Raw genomic sequence first — 14,633 nt, 5'->3', positions numbered from 1 at the left:
GTATAGGAACCGAGTTGCTGCACTTTTCTCCGAGCGTTAGTGCTGTGATGCTACTCAGCAATGCTGCATCAGCAGCAGTTTAAAAAGAGGTGGTGGCTGACTTTACATGTATCGGAGGAGGCATGTGCTGGTCCTAAATATTCCTCAATATTTAATTGCACCCCACACGAAGATACCAGGCCTTCTGGTTGTGTGATGCGTGAGCGTGATAACAGCAAAATTCTTCACTGAAGATGACCCACTGCCATTCTGAGTTACTCTATGAAAGTACAGCACTTCTGGGTGCAACTATTTTTTTAGTGATGAGAGTATATTAGGGATGCACCACATATTTATCAACCAAAAATTGTAGTTGAAAATGCAAAAACAATAACAAAAAAAAATTATCTGAATAAGCAAAAGACTCAACATGTTATTCTGGACAATGATGCTTTTATTTAATACTCTATTTAGAATGAATGCAATTTCATCCTGTATTTTGACATTTATTTAATTGTGCTTTGCTGGTATGCACGGAATGTTAAAAATGTTCAGTGTTCAATAAGTAATCAAAATAGTTTAAACAGTTTAATAAATAATTGCTTTTTTTTTAATAAGGAAGGCAAAAATACTTTTAATAAAAACTTTTAGGTGATCCAAGGGTGTATAAAATGCATGCAAAGTCTTGCCCACCCATGCATGGGAACCTTTCTTTGGATTAGTAATGAAAGCAAACATTAAAATCTCTCAGTAAACACTCATAACACTAGACTGGAGGAGAAATTTTCCGTGCGTGTGTCCCGGACGCGTGCGTGCGCTGCTATGAATGTATAACTCAGTGCTACGTAAGAACAGGTTAGTATAGTGCGTAATAGAGCTTTGGGTGTGCACAGAGAATAGGCTCAACCGCCTAAAATTGCACTCCCAAGGACATGAGAGTGGGTCGGTCCTCTTTCTTCTGCATTTTTCCGTTCAGCATTCCTCCCTGCGCAAGACGAGAATAGCAGGAATTAGCCGAGCTGTGACATAAAAGGCCACTTCTGATTACCCTGAATCTCTCTTACTGTAAAAACAATGGCTATATATAATCAGCCGGTACTTACAGCAGGAGGCCTCCAGTTCCTGGCTGCTGCTGGCCTGGTGGCTGCTCTAATATTGCACTGCATTTAACCACTTAAAAGGTTTTATATGATGGACAGTGCTGGAAGTGCACATAAAATTAGCCTATTTTGCAGACCAAATCTGGGACTGCACATGCTTGGAAGAACTGGCCTATTAAGACTATTAAGCCTATTATTAGCCTGTTGATCTAAAAAGCGGAAAATGTTTGGTCAAATCACTAAAATCACTATATATAAAACACTCACACTTCATCCTAAAGGGTCAGTTACTCAGTTTAGCCTATATATAGACTATATTTTCCTTTTACATTTTTGACCTAAATTATCTCCCGTGATGGGAAAAAAAAAAAATAAAAATAGTTTTTTTTTTGTCTGTAATGCACGGAAAAGAAGAATATATTCTACTATAAAATCTATATAGCAAATCAATTCAATTAACTTAAATATATATATTTTTTATTTTATTTTATTTCCATTGCATTGGAAGCCTGTGTGTGATATTTTATATTGTATACTAATCGTATTTCATAAACCATCCCTAAACAGTAAAAAAACGTTTAAAAAGTGTTCTAAATAATATTAAATTAGTAAAAAATGGAAAAAAAAAAGAAACTGTTACTTTGCCTCAATTCCTCAAGGGTTTTTGCAGTGGGCAGGGCCAAGCTACTGTTTCATTGGCTCATTCTGGTTCATTGGCTCATAAACTGGTTTGTGGTCTATTCTGATGGACAGCAGCTCTCAAATAGTGTTATTAATGTGCAACAAAAAAAAAAAACACAATGTCCATTGTAATGGATGCAGTGTCTGAAAGGGTTAAAGGAACATCTGAATTCAAAATGCTGTGTAGTCCAAACATGCAACACTTTTTACTGTAGACGGTCCTGTGATGCAGATGGTCAAGATACAGTATCTGTGTCTTTAAGGCAAGCTCTTAAAACAGCAGCAGTATGTGGATGAGCATTGTCTTGTTGGAATAGAACACCAGAGTGTGTGTTCAGAAAAGTTATGGCCACTGCTTGAAGGACTTCATTAATGCAATGCTGGGCTGCCAAAATGTCTGTACCTACTGTAGACCAAAAGTGATCTGGCATCATACAAAATGTAACCTCACACCATGACACCAGGTCTTCTGGATATGTAATGTGTGAAATCAACCCTCGATCTTTGCACTGACCATGGTGCCTCCAGGTCTTCTGGATATGTAATGTGTGAAATCAACCCTCTGATCTTTGCACTGACCATGGTGCCTCCACAGACTGATTCATTAGTCATCTTCCCCAAGACAAAAGTGGGACCACTTCCATTCTGAGTCATTCCATGACAGTCTGGCATGACTACCCACCAAGTCATATACAGATACTTAATAATATACTTTTATATAGCGTTAGAATGAGGATGTTTCAGGAACTTTGGGTTGCACCCGGTGCTGAAACAGAGGTGCAAATGCACACAGCTTGTCTAGTTCCTGTAGCATATAGTGGAAAATTTAAGCCAATAAAATAAGACTCTCTGAAGCAGATAAAAACAAAATTCTGTGGACTGCTACTTGATCCCTATTCATTTCAACGGAGAGAGCTGCCACATGCCAGGATTCATGCTGGGTTGCATTGTGCTAAACGCAGCCTAACGGCCAAGTTCAGCAGAGCTCAACCATATTCAAATGAATCCAGCTGTCATGCTGCATCCAGCCAATCGGGAAAAGCAGGCTAGTGGACATACACAGTCAGTTGTGACTCTCATGGAAAATGAGTTTGAGACCCCTGCTATAAAGGTATATACATAAAAGCAGCTGACCTCACTAACTCTTTATCTTATTTCTGAATGCAATCAAATCTTCACATCAATGCTGTGATGCTGTAAAAATCTAGCAGAAAGCCTTCCATGGACAGTTACTCCAACAAAAGCGTGACAACTCTTTTTAAATACCCTTAACTCCAGAAGACAATGACAGAAGACCAGGTGGCCCAAAACTTTTGTCCATATAGTGTATAAATAACCCATTCTTGTCATTATAAAAGAAAGCACATTTATTTGAAAGTACTGCATGCTACCCACCTCAGGTTAAACAGCTTTTGGCATAACAAAACCATCAATTTCATATTTCATTTCACGGTTCACCTCAAACAGTGAACACATCTCCAGACTGTTACTCCAGCGCTGAATGAACAGTCAAGCTGTTAAAAGGTCACAGACAGCCTTTCATACAGCAGCCTGTATGAGCCTGTTTGGCAGCTAACTGCTACATCCAGACCTCACACTAACATGCTAATCTCCACTTCAGCACCTGTTAACAGCATGATTAGCATCCAGTTCAGCCAAAAGAGCCAGGAATCCGAGCAGGAGGCCAAACGCAGGTGAAATTACTGCTGATTAGCCTAATAACACAGTACGGCTTCATATGGGTCTGTACAAGTACAAGCTAGCGCTCCACTTCAGGCACTTTCTGGAACATGAACGACTGAACATTTAGAGGAATCAACTGCATTTTTCTCACTATAAAGTGGACATAAAATACTTTATTTGTGCCAAAAATCGTCAGTGCGCTTTAAGTATGAATTTTATCCAGTCAGGTATTAAGGAGCAGTAAAGCCACTCTGCTAAAGTGCAGCGTTATACAGGAGTTAGAAGGGAAACATGGCGACACCCCTGTTCCTAACAAGTGCTGCTTAAAATGTGCCCTATAATCCGGTGCGCCTTATAGTGCGAAAAAAAGGTGTGTGCGAGTCTGAAAGAAAAGGAATCAGAGAGGAACCTTCTACATTAACTCTGCTGCAGGATGCACATGCTCTCAAAAGGGAGGGAGACAGAATTTGGCAAAACACCTGTTGGAAAAGGAAACTCTGCACCATCCAATGCATGTCCTTCTATTACATAATCAATCAACAGCAAGTTTGATAAGCCGCCGTACATGTATTCTGTTGCATAATGGGCATGGACTTAAAGGGAAACAGATTCTGGTAAGGAGGCAGAATTCGGCATAACACCTGGAAAGACAACTGGCTGAATTGAAAACATGCTGCTGGCTGATGCAAGCCCCTCTACAAACTAAGCAATGTCAAGTATAGGGAGACAGAGCCCATGTAGGTGATGTTGACAAGACCTAAAAATGAACTCAATCATTAAACTGCAGTTCGAACTTTTTGAACATGTTGAATATTTTGAATATTTTTGTTCATTCCCAACACAGGAATACTTTTGCTTTCACTGTAGAAGAAAGAATCTAACGTTTGTTTCAGTTAGCTTCTTCGTGTTTGGTGGAGGATGAGATCATAGTGTAATCTCAAACATCTCAGCGGACAATGCTTCCACTTACCAAATGCTGCATAAATATGGAGATGGAAACGCAAAATTACTCAACACGCACACATTCCACACACACCATTGCACACACTCCAAGAACCTGACTGAGACTGAGCAGCGTTTGAGATGTAAATGAGCGAAAAAGATGAAAGACATTTGAGGAATGGAGGCGGGGTCCAACCATAAAAAGTTCGCTCAAAGAGAGCTGAACAAGGAAAGATGAGTGGGCTAAATGAGAGAGAAAGAAAGAGAGGTGTAAAAAAGGCTGGAGAATGGATGACACAGCCAGCACAATACAGCAGTAAAGGACAAAAGTGATGACGCATCCAGCAGGAACGAGTGCAGGAATGCGGAGGGCAGATTACGCTGCCGCCACTGTTGCTGCTGCGGGTGACACTGCTCAACCCAAAACACACACACACACACACACACACACACTCTTATCTGTAATAAACAATAAAACGTATTACCTGCAGCTCCAGCGCTGTGTTCCCTGCCTTATCTGTTCAATGCCAAAGGCCACCCAGGCAGTCCTTTTATAGCCATAATGGAAATATCACAACTCCTAATAGGGTGATTACATTCTGCAAGGCTAGTCCTGCTGACCTTTTGATAGCTGGAGCCAATACACACTTTTTAAGGCTTGTAACGATTAGTCAACATAATCCACAATGTAGATAAAAAAAAATTGTCAGCAAATTTCAGTATGGATTAATTATTAATTTGTAACTGCAATAACCTACACAAAGTGCTGGAGACCAAAACGGAAAAATCGGAAAAAAAAATAAATCACTGCCTAAACAAGACACAATTAATTATTAGTTGCAGTCTTACCTGCAACCAGTCAGTGTACCAGTGCTTGTTTGCTGGGATGGGTAGAGTCACTACATTAAGCATTATTGGGATATTATAATAATAATAATAATAATAATAATAATAATATTAATAATAATAATAATAATAATAATCACATTTTACTAAATGCTTTTCTCCTGAGAAGATAAAACATTTACAACACTGGCTAACCACACATACCAGTATGAAGTGGCAATAATGATTGTAATATTAATCCTGTTTAACTTGTTGGACAAACACCACTCAACTCCAAAACATGTGTATAGTTTATTAGAGTGCCAATGGTTTGGGAACAAAATATTCCAGTTCCATATTGCAGTTTACAGTTACCTGTAAAAATTTAAGTTGATTTACCAATTAAACATACAGAGGCTTTGTTTTTTTGTTTTTGGTGGTATAAATACTATAAATACTGACAATTTAACATTATGCCTTGTTGAGTTTTTTTTTTTATCATATCATGTAAGAAAATACTGTTACATTGTATCAACAATACTGTATTGATTTTGTAAAACAAAACAGTATCTATTATTAGTTTACATGCAGAGATTGGTATGAGACAGTGGTTCATTAATGCTGTGTTCAAACTCTGCCCACTAGAACGTAGGGGTGGGAATCAAAGGGCATTGCCCGCAATAATGATGATATCATGATACAGTGATTCTGTGATATTCGATATATTGCAAGGCAATTCTCTACAATACTTCATGGCATTTGTGCAACTTAAGATGATAAAACATTCCTAAATGTCTAAATAAGAAAATACTAGGAATTATGGATTTATTGGTGTCAGTTTCAGAGAATTTGACAACCAATATTCTCCCTATTCGTTTAATTACAGTAACTTTCTTAAGTCAAATTGAGAGGGGAGAGTCTTACGGAGTTTAGAGTGCTTATGTTTTAAGATGAGTAAACTTTTTGTAACTCATATTTTATAAACATATGTTTTAAATATATAATATATATTGTGATACATTGAGTCGTAACATGTATACATGTCTGGTGTTAAGCTTTTGTGTTCATACATTTTAACAAACAGTATACACACAAATAAGTTGTGGTCATTTAAGCTTTCAAGACAGTCTAGAAAAGAGAGTTCTAACAAACAAGAGTGGAAACAAAAATAGGAATAGTGTTCAGAGATTAAAAAGGTGATGGGGTGAAATGATCACTCTAAATTACTCCAAACATGTGAGACCTGCGCTTCGAAACAAACATCTTACCCAACAACAATCAATGCACTGACGAGTGTCGGGAGTAAACTGCGCACAACACATGAGTCAGTGCAGTTAACATGCCGAAAATATTCATTCCAAACGCGGGGAAATCCCCTGAGGCAGGTACTGAAAAATGCTGCCTTCTGTTAGTTAAAAGAGAAAGAGAGAGAGAGAGAGAGAGAGAGAGAGAGAGAGAGAGAGAGAGAGAGAGAGAATGATCTAATCGCTGCATCATCAGGAGCAGTGTGGTCAGTTCAACACTATAGCGGGAAGGAAAGAGTGTGAAATCCCCACAGCACCCATTCATACCCATAAAAGGCTTGCTGCGTAACTCATGATTGAGAGAGTTGGTGAGAGAGGGATCAATAGGGGGATAGATGTCTATTGAAAGATAAATAAATGAGTGTAAGTGTTGTAAAGCACTTGGGAGCACCGCTTAAAAAGTGCACTCAAGATTACAGCTAGAGACGAAAAAAGAGAATAAATTAAAATAAGAGAGAGTGAGTATGAGGATGTGTGGTGTGTGTGTATGAGGATGTGTGGTGTGTGTGTATGAGGATGTGTGGCGTGTGTGTGTATGTGTGTGGTTGCAGGAACTACTACCTGACCTAAAAGGAAGTCAAATCTGAATTCTCTGAAATCCTCAACAACCACCTGACCAAGCACAGCACATTCTCGCGTGCCCATTCATCACTGACCTTGCTCACAGTGTAACCACACACACAAACACACACTTTATGAAATACTGACATCACTGTATGTCAAAATGTTTGTGAACACCTCCTCTAAATGCACAATACATAAACAAACATAGCGTGTCTAGACCCTGTAGTGGTGGAGAAGTATTGTGAATAGAATAGGAACCCTCTGAAGCAGATAAACATGAAACAAGAAAAATGAGGAACCACTAAATTGTCATTTTTGCACACAATTCAGAATTGAATAGAGATTGACCCATAATTTCCAATTAAATTCTTGACTTTAAATTTTAGCTAAGACTGCAAACAGGAAATGCAATTGCAGTTAAAATTTGAATTGCAGAAAGTAGAATTGAAATTCCACAAAATTCAAAGAAGTTTATAATACATAATTAATGTGTATTTAACAGTGAAGGTTTACAGCATATATATTACATATATACAAAACAAACAAAATACATTTCATACAAATATTACTGCACGGACCACAAATTTAAAAAATCTAAATCTACTCTATAAAACGCATTATTAAAATTTCATTGGTAAAAAAACTTTTCATTTGTGAAAAATGATCAAACAGCATTCCCAGAATACCTTGCTTTATGCAAGTCCGGACCAATCAAGAGCTGAGTCAGCGCCGAGCACTCAAAACCCCAAAAAACCAGCAAAACTACAGTAATCGGTCCTTTAATCAGGCATTTAAATTGTTTTTTGAAAGATAAACAAGAGCGTTTTTGTGGAATTAAAAGCGTGAATTCAGCTGTAACTGAAAATATCTACGCAAAACTGTGCTGGACTGAGGTGCACAGCTTTCGACCCGTGCATTTACCAGCACATACCAAACCATGTGGATGGAGGCCATGCGGTTACCTCGTGTTTACTAATGCCCTCCCCCCCTCGTGCAGGCAGCAGAAGCCTGTCAATTACACAGAAACAGCAATAACACTGTATATCTCCTTTTTGTGTCAAGAATCAAAACATTGCAACATGACGTGTTTGATTTAATTGCCTTAAGTAACATTGCATATCCTGTGATGTGACTATTGCACATTATATCATGTATATAACGTTATATCATGCAGCCCTACTGAACATTCAAACACACCTTAAACTATATTAACCACCTGGTACACCAGACCAATCAGCCTGTAATAGCATAGAAACAATGTGGTATACTATGGCAACCACACAGAACTGGTCTAGTTCTGTTCAATCTCTATTAAAAATGTGTTACTTGTTTTATTATTACCGTATTTTTCGGACTATAAGGCGCACCGTATTATAAGGCGCACGATGAGTGAATGGTCTATTTTTAGTGTTAGTCCATACACAAGGCGCACTGGATTATAAGGCGCACTAAATGAAACTTTATTTATATCAGTAACAATAACTCTGAGCAATAAATCCTTCACAATATCTGTGAAAAATAACAACATCTCTGAGCAATAAATCAACAAGCACAGCAAGTACGTATTACTCCGCGACGCTCCTGACAACGGTAGCCGCAACGCTCCGACAGACCATAATATTATGTTGAAGCACAGCAAGTACGTATTACTCCGCGACGCTCCTGACAACGGTAGCCGCAACGCTCCGACAGACCATAATATTATGTTGAAGCACAGCAAGTACGTATTACTCCGCGAGGCTCCTGACAACGGTAGCCGCAACGCTCCGACAGACCATAATATTATGTTGAAGCACAGCAAGTACCGCATTACTCCGCGAGGCTTCTGACTATAATAGCGTGTTGTGCCGAATTCGGTGAATAAAACGGTTTTAAAACAGAGATAAAGATTGGATAAGTTTCATTTCTGGATGAAGTGATTTCCAGCGCTGTTTGGATATAACTGTGGATTACAGGAGACTGGATTGATGGATTCTCTTTAGTCTGGACGCGTTTTGAAGGTAGGACCTGTGGCTGAGCGCGGGTGTGTGTTCGGGGGGTGGCGGCAGTGACCGGAGGTTACCCCAGGACAAAAGGAGAGCCTTTTATTACTGGAAACATGCGCTCTGACGCAGCTCTAATTCATGAAACATACATCCTACAGTAAAAGCACAGTTCTGGAATCCGGAGAGCCAGACGGTTCGAATGGTGTATGACATGACCGCATTCGATGAAATATGGACGAACGATAAACGCAAATATGAGAGTTATGAATTATTAAAATCATAACCAAGACATATTTCGCCCTAAATGTTTATTTTCTGAAAGGATATTCCGCTAAATAGGCTAAATAGCTCAAAAGCAGAGATTCTAAGCTTTAAAATGGTATATTGGATGTCTATATTGAACCTGTAACTGTTCATAACTATTCAGAAACACAGCCAGTTATGAAATATTAAATATTTCTGGCCCGCCGGTGGGCCAGCGCGTGTTAAGAGGTTAACTTTACTTAGAAGTGGGCGCTAAAAAGAAACAGTTTGTGCTATTACCCCAGAACGGGTGGAAAGGAAAGTTTACCGGCACCTTGTTCTGGCCACGGAGCTACAGTGGAAACTAGCTACCCTGAGCCACAGCCGAGAGGCAGTACGGCAGTCAAAGGTAACCGCGCGCTAGCCCAAGAGGGGGATCTTTTTCTGGCGTGGGTGAGGAATTCTGCACAACAGAGCGCCGTGTATCACATAAAAATCGAGGTCAGTAAACACAAGCAAAATCCATACACAAGGCGCACTGCATTATAAGGCGCAATGACGATTTTTGGGAAAAAATAAGTATTTTAAGTGCGCCTTATAGCCCGAAAAATACGGTAAATATATTTTATATCCCTTAAGTACTGCATATCCTTTTGAGTATTTGTCAGCAGTCTGTGTTTGTCTGGTCTTTTTACTACAGTATGTGTCAGCATGTTATACGTGCATGTACTCATCAAGACAAATGAATCACACTGAGTGAAGAGACTCAGATTCAGATTCTGATTCATTCACCTGAAATCAAATGCACAGAACCTGTTGTACAAGCCATTGTCTTAATAGGCATTAATAAACAGTGCAGTGGCAGGTGGAGTAGCTCAACTGTGATACAAACATTAAGGAATGTCTTCCAATTGTCTAAGTAAATAATACAATTTTATATTCATATCTTATTATTTATAAATATGTAACCTCACATTAAACAATTCTATTGCCATGCAATGAACAAAAATGTGTTATGGCTGGTAAGCAGTGTAACGCCTGTAAAGATTTGAACCAGAGCTTCTGTTTTCATAAACAAAAGCCGTGCAAATGTGTGTGCGTTTGTATAGTATATGTGTGAGTGTGTGTGTGGAGTGTGTGCGTGACAGAGAGAGAGAGAGAAAGAGAAAGAGTGAGAGAGTTAATCTTTAATAGGAAGTTGGAGTAGAGTGGCCAGGCCTGTTCAGTTCCTTCTCAGCTTCTTGGAAGTCCTGACCTTGTTTCCATGAACAGGTGGATACCGCTCTGTTCGACCTACCTGCAGCAGCCTCGCTAACCCCTCCTAAACCACCCCCCACCCCCCGTCAACCTCGCCCAACCTCACAACCTCGCAGTCGGCTGGGGGCCCACGAGGGGCCGGCTGTTGTGAAATGTGCCGCCAGCTAAAAGAAATCCAGGAAGCAGAAAAAGAGTTCTGGGAGGAGTTGTTCTGCGAAGGCCTGTGCTGTTTCCTCTTTAGACAGAAAGACAGATAGCAGTTTATTTTAGCTGCGTATGCACACATGCACACTCACAGTCCAGACACCCTGCAGCTTGGACGCCCTGAAGAAAACGGTTTACTATATCCTGCAGAGTCAAAGACAGCAGGATGCCGTCCAGGATCCAACTGAGGCAATTATAGAACAAAAACAGAACAAGACAGAACAGAACATGTAACACTCTACTCGTGACAAAAAGTTTTGAGGCACCTGCTGATTCAGTGGGTATTAAAAGAGAAAGAGTTAATCCTGCTTTTGTTGGAGTAACTGTCTCTTTTGTGCAGGGTAGACTTTCTGCTATATTTTCAAGCATTGCTTTGAGGACATACAGTTCCACTGCTATACTACAGCTCAATACTGAGGGGCTTTATACTCCTCTATAGTTCTTACCTGGCACTTGGCTTGGTGCAAATAGGTTCATGTTCATTTATTTGCTACAGACAGTCCTATTCTATTGGTAGTACTTCTCCACTGAAGGGACTTTATAAACTTTATGAACTTTATGCAGAAGGGGAACTTAAAGAGATCATCAGTAAAGGTTTCACTACTGGTTAACATCTGAACCGTTTTTGTCCAAAACATTGTACTCAATGTGAAAAACCTTAATGGTATAAACTGTGAACATACAAATGTGACTTTTTGCAGAATTATCACTGCAAAAGACATTTGCAGCACTAATTTCACACATGCTGATTAAACTGGCAGTACTTCTTCACTAAAGGGTCTTTATGAACTTTATGCAGAAGAGGAATTTAAAAAGAGCAGAACTGGACAGGGATCAGAGAAACAGAAAGAGCGGACAGTTATGAGAAATATGGAGTTTGAGCCCATTCACATCAGTATATGTTTTGATAAAGGTTAATATCTTAAACATTTATGTCCAAAAACTACTCAATGTGAAAGACTCTTAATGTTATGAACTGTGAACATATAAAAATAACTTTTGCAGAACTATCACTTTAAAGTATGCATTTGCAGCACTAATGCTGATTAAGGATTAAGTGCAGGCGTATGCTGCAAGCAAAGGCCAAGCTCCATAATGAAGGTTCTGGCCAAAGTACTCCAAGCAGAGAGGTCAGTGAGAGAACATTGTAGTACAAATAAAGGTCATAATAGTAGTTGTTATCTCAAGTTTTGGCAGAACAACGGTTCTGACATGTGGAGGCTATGTTCTTGAACTGCTTCTGGAATGTGTGGAACAGGTCAGCTTATTGGAGGGCAGTTAAGTGGGTGGGGGCAATTAGCAGCTCTAAATGGGACCTGCCTCAGCACTGATAAACCTTCAGATTGACAGCAGAGAGATGGAGCAGGCGTGGGAAGGTTCCTCCTTTCTCTCACTTTATCTGATGCTATTGAGGATAAATAGGAAGCCTTGAGCAAGATAGAGAAAAAAAAACATTTCCTCTTGTTTTCTCAGCACTAATAATGCTAGTAGTAATTAATCCAAGAACCGTAATCAATCACTACCATCGCTGCTTTAGGGAGTGAGAGAAAAAAAAAAAAAACACAAACACACACACACACACTCTTAATAGTTACTGTTTCATCACTCCACAGTTACTTAAAAATAGTTACTTAAAAGTTACTGTTTCATCACTCCACATGGTGGCGCTAATCAAATGAATAGGTTTAACCTGTGATAAAGAAAATTGGTTGATAAATTCTGTGAAACTGACCAATGAATCCAATATTGCTGTTATTAACATATTTAGGTGTATTTTATCCTCTTCAGTAACACAGATGCCACTAAGTATCATAGAGATTATGTGTCTTGTAATATAACAAGTATCACAGAGTCTCAAATCATCATTATTGAAGGCAACGTGTCATGATGTCATATCATCAGATGCTCTAAAATTCCTATACAATACATAGAACATTTTTATTATTAATTTTAAGAATACACTGCTGCAACAAAAAAAATGTTATCAAAAAAAAGTTTTGTTTAGTTTAATCTAACTTTAACACTATCTAAGATACGCAATTTAGTATAAAATAATAATAGTGTACCAAAAAAAAAATTGCAGAATTTAACATCAAAAATCTACCACAAAACTAGAGCACAGCATGTTTGGGGCATGTATATAAACTGTAAATACAGTAAACAGCAAAACATATACTAAATAGACTGCTTTCAGGAATATCACTACTGTCACGATATGGAGTTTTCTTTTTATTGTGTCAAAAGATATTGCGATATTATTGTACACAATCGAATATTGCACACCCTTACACACAAACGCTTGCATCTGCACTCACACGCACTTACACATACAAACACACACCTCTGGTTATTAAATTGGCCCAAAATGACCTGAAGCTGTATTTCCTCCTAACTGGCGCAGTGACCGTACAGCCTGAGGACATGCAGGAACAGTTCAGTGCCCTGAAGATGACCACACACACACACACAAAAATGCCAAATCCGCCCACGTGTTTCACCAGAAGAAAAAACACACATCAGACAAGAAAACGTGCATGTGTGTGTGTGTGTGTGTGTGTGTGTGTACAAACAAAACAAGACTAACCTAGACCTGCCACTGAACCTTCCAACCCCCAGAACCCTCATGTAATAGCGATTCACGGATTAAATGATGAATGTTTTTAGTATAATAAAGATGTTGTTAATATAATATATTACACAGGGCAGGCGTACTATTTTGTATTCAGTAATACCAAAATATGTATTTTAATTGGTTACTTAGTATATCATGGATATTTATTTGATTTGATTTGAACTGATGGATTGAATCACTGTGACTTAGAATATATATAATTTATAAATTGTGATTTATAATGTAATTTTATCATTTGTAAATCTATATATACTGTTATGTCTGTTTTGCCCCAAAGATCTGGCAAAAAATACTATTAAAATAAATAATAATAAAAATACTAATAAAATGAAATGAAATGAAATAAAATAAAATTACTGTTCATACCAGTGTATGGAGAGATAAAGAGAGTGTCCTGTGGCTGAAATGTCTCACATACCTATACATGCAGTTATCTCACGTTTTACTGTAGCAACCAGTTTATTTTAAATTAGACAAATGCAAAAACAGCTCATAGGAAAGTGAGCATGTATGGGTCTACTGTTGCTAACAGCACCAAGCTAAGCATCTGTGTTGTTTACGAATTTACACAGTGCTAAATACTAGCCTGGTGCACACTACACATGTTTTAGCCTAATAGATGTGATACTTGCAAAAAATTAATAATAATACTATGACCCTGTAAAAGAGTCAAAATGAAACAAAGACATGTTTAATCTTTTTCTAATGCCCTTTGAATATCAGGTTATGAACATAATTATGTTGTTTTAGGAATATTGTGATTTAAGATTTTAAAAAGTATGATTACTGGGCATTATATTGTGAAGTTAGTGATACACTTGATAGACACAGCAGTATTCTACAAACAGATTCAGGCTCTATAAATTATAAAATATTGTATTATTATTCAATATTAATACAGTCTTATAAACCTTTTTTTAATGTATATACTACTTAATACTACAGATAATAGGCACTCTGAATTTTGCTAAGATTTTATATTTATTATCAGAAGATCAATGAGCAGTTTTTACTTTCTCCTCTGGAGCAGATGGGTTTAAGGTCCTTTCCCTTGCTGAGGGCACAGAGGCAGTGGTCAGAAAAAGGTCATCTCAGCTTAATGCCTTACTACACAGGTCAGCATTTCTGCCAGCTAGTCAACCAGGGACAACCCTTGTACTACTCTGACTCCACTCAAATTTTTGGGTAATAATAATAAAATATAAAAATGTAAAAGGTATGTGGAATTTTGAGA

At 38.3% G+C, this 14,633-nt stretch overlaps 1 protein-coding gene across 3 annotated transcripts in view; it reads right to left on the bottom strand.

Annotated features, from left to right (window-relative positions):
* The window catches only part of gng12b (guanine nucleotide binding protein (G protein), gamma 12b), a 79,496-nt gene that overhangs the window by 35,567 nt on the left and 29,296 nt on the right, over window positions 1–14,633 (bottom strand). The window contains exon 1 of one of the 3 annotated variants that reach the window (XM_022675415.2): window positions 10,860–10,954. The exons of the other annotated variants lie outside the window; for them this stretch is intronic. The gene's annotated coding sequence lies outside the window, so the exon portion shown is untranslated. Of the gene's footprint in view, window positions 1–10,859; window positions 10,955–14,633 lie in introns of those variants that run through there. 3 annotated transcript variants of the gene reach the window in all.

Source organism: Astyanax mexicanus, chromosome 5, assembly GCF_023375975.1.
Source record: "Astyanax mexicanus isolate ESR-SI-001 chromosome 5, AstMex3_surface, whole genome shotgun sequence".
Lineage (NCBI taxonomy): Eukaryota > Metazoa > Chordata > Actinopteri > Characiformes > Acestrorhamphidae > Astyanax > Astyanax mexicanus.
This window is presented reverse-complemented; position numbering and strand designations above follow the sequence as displayed.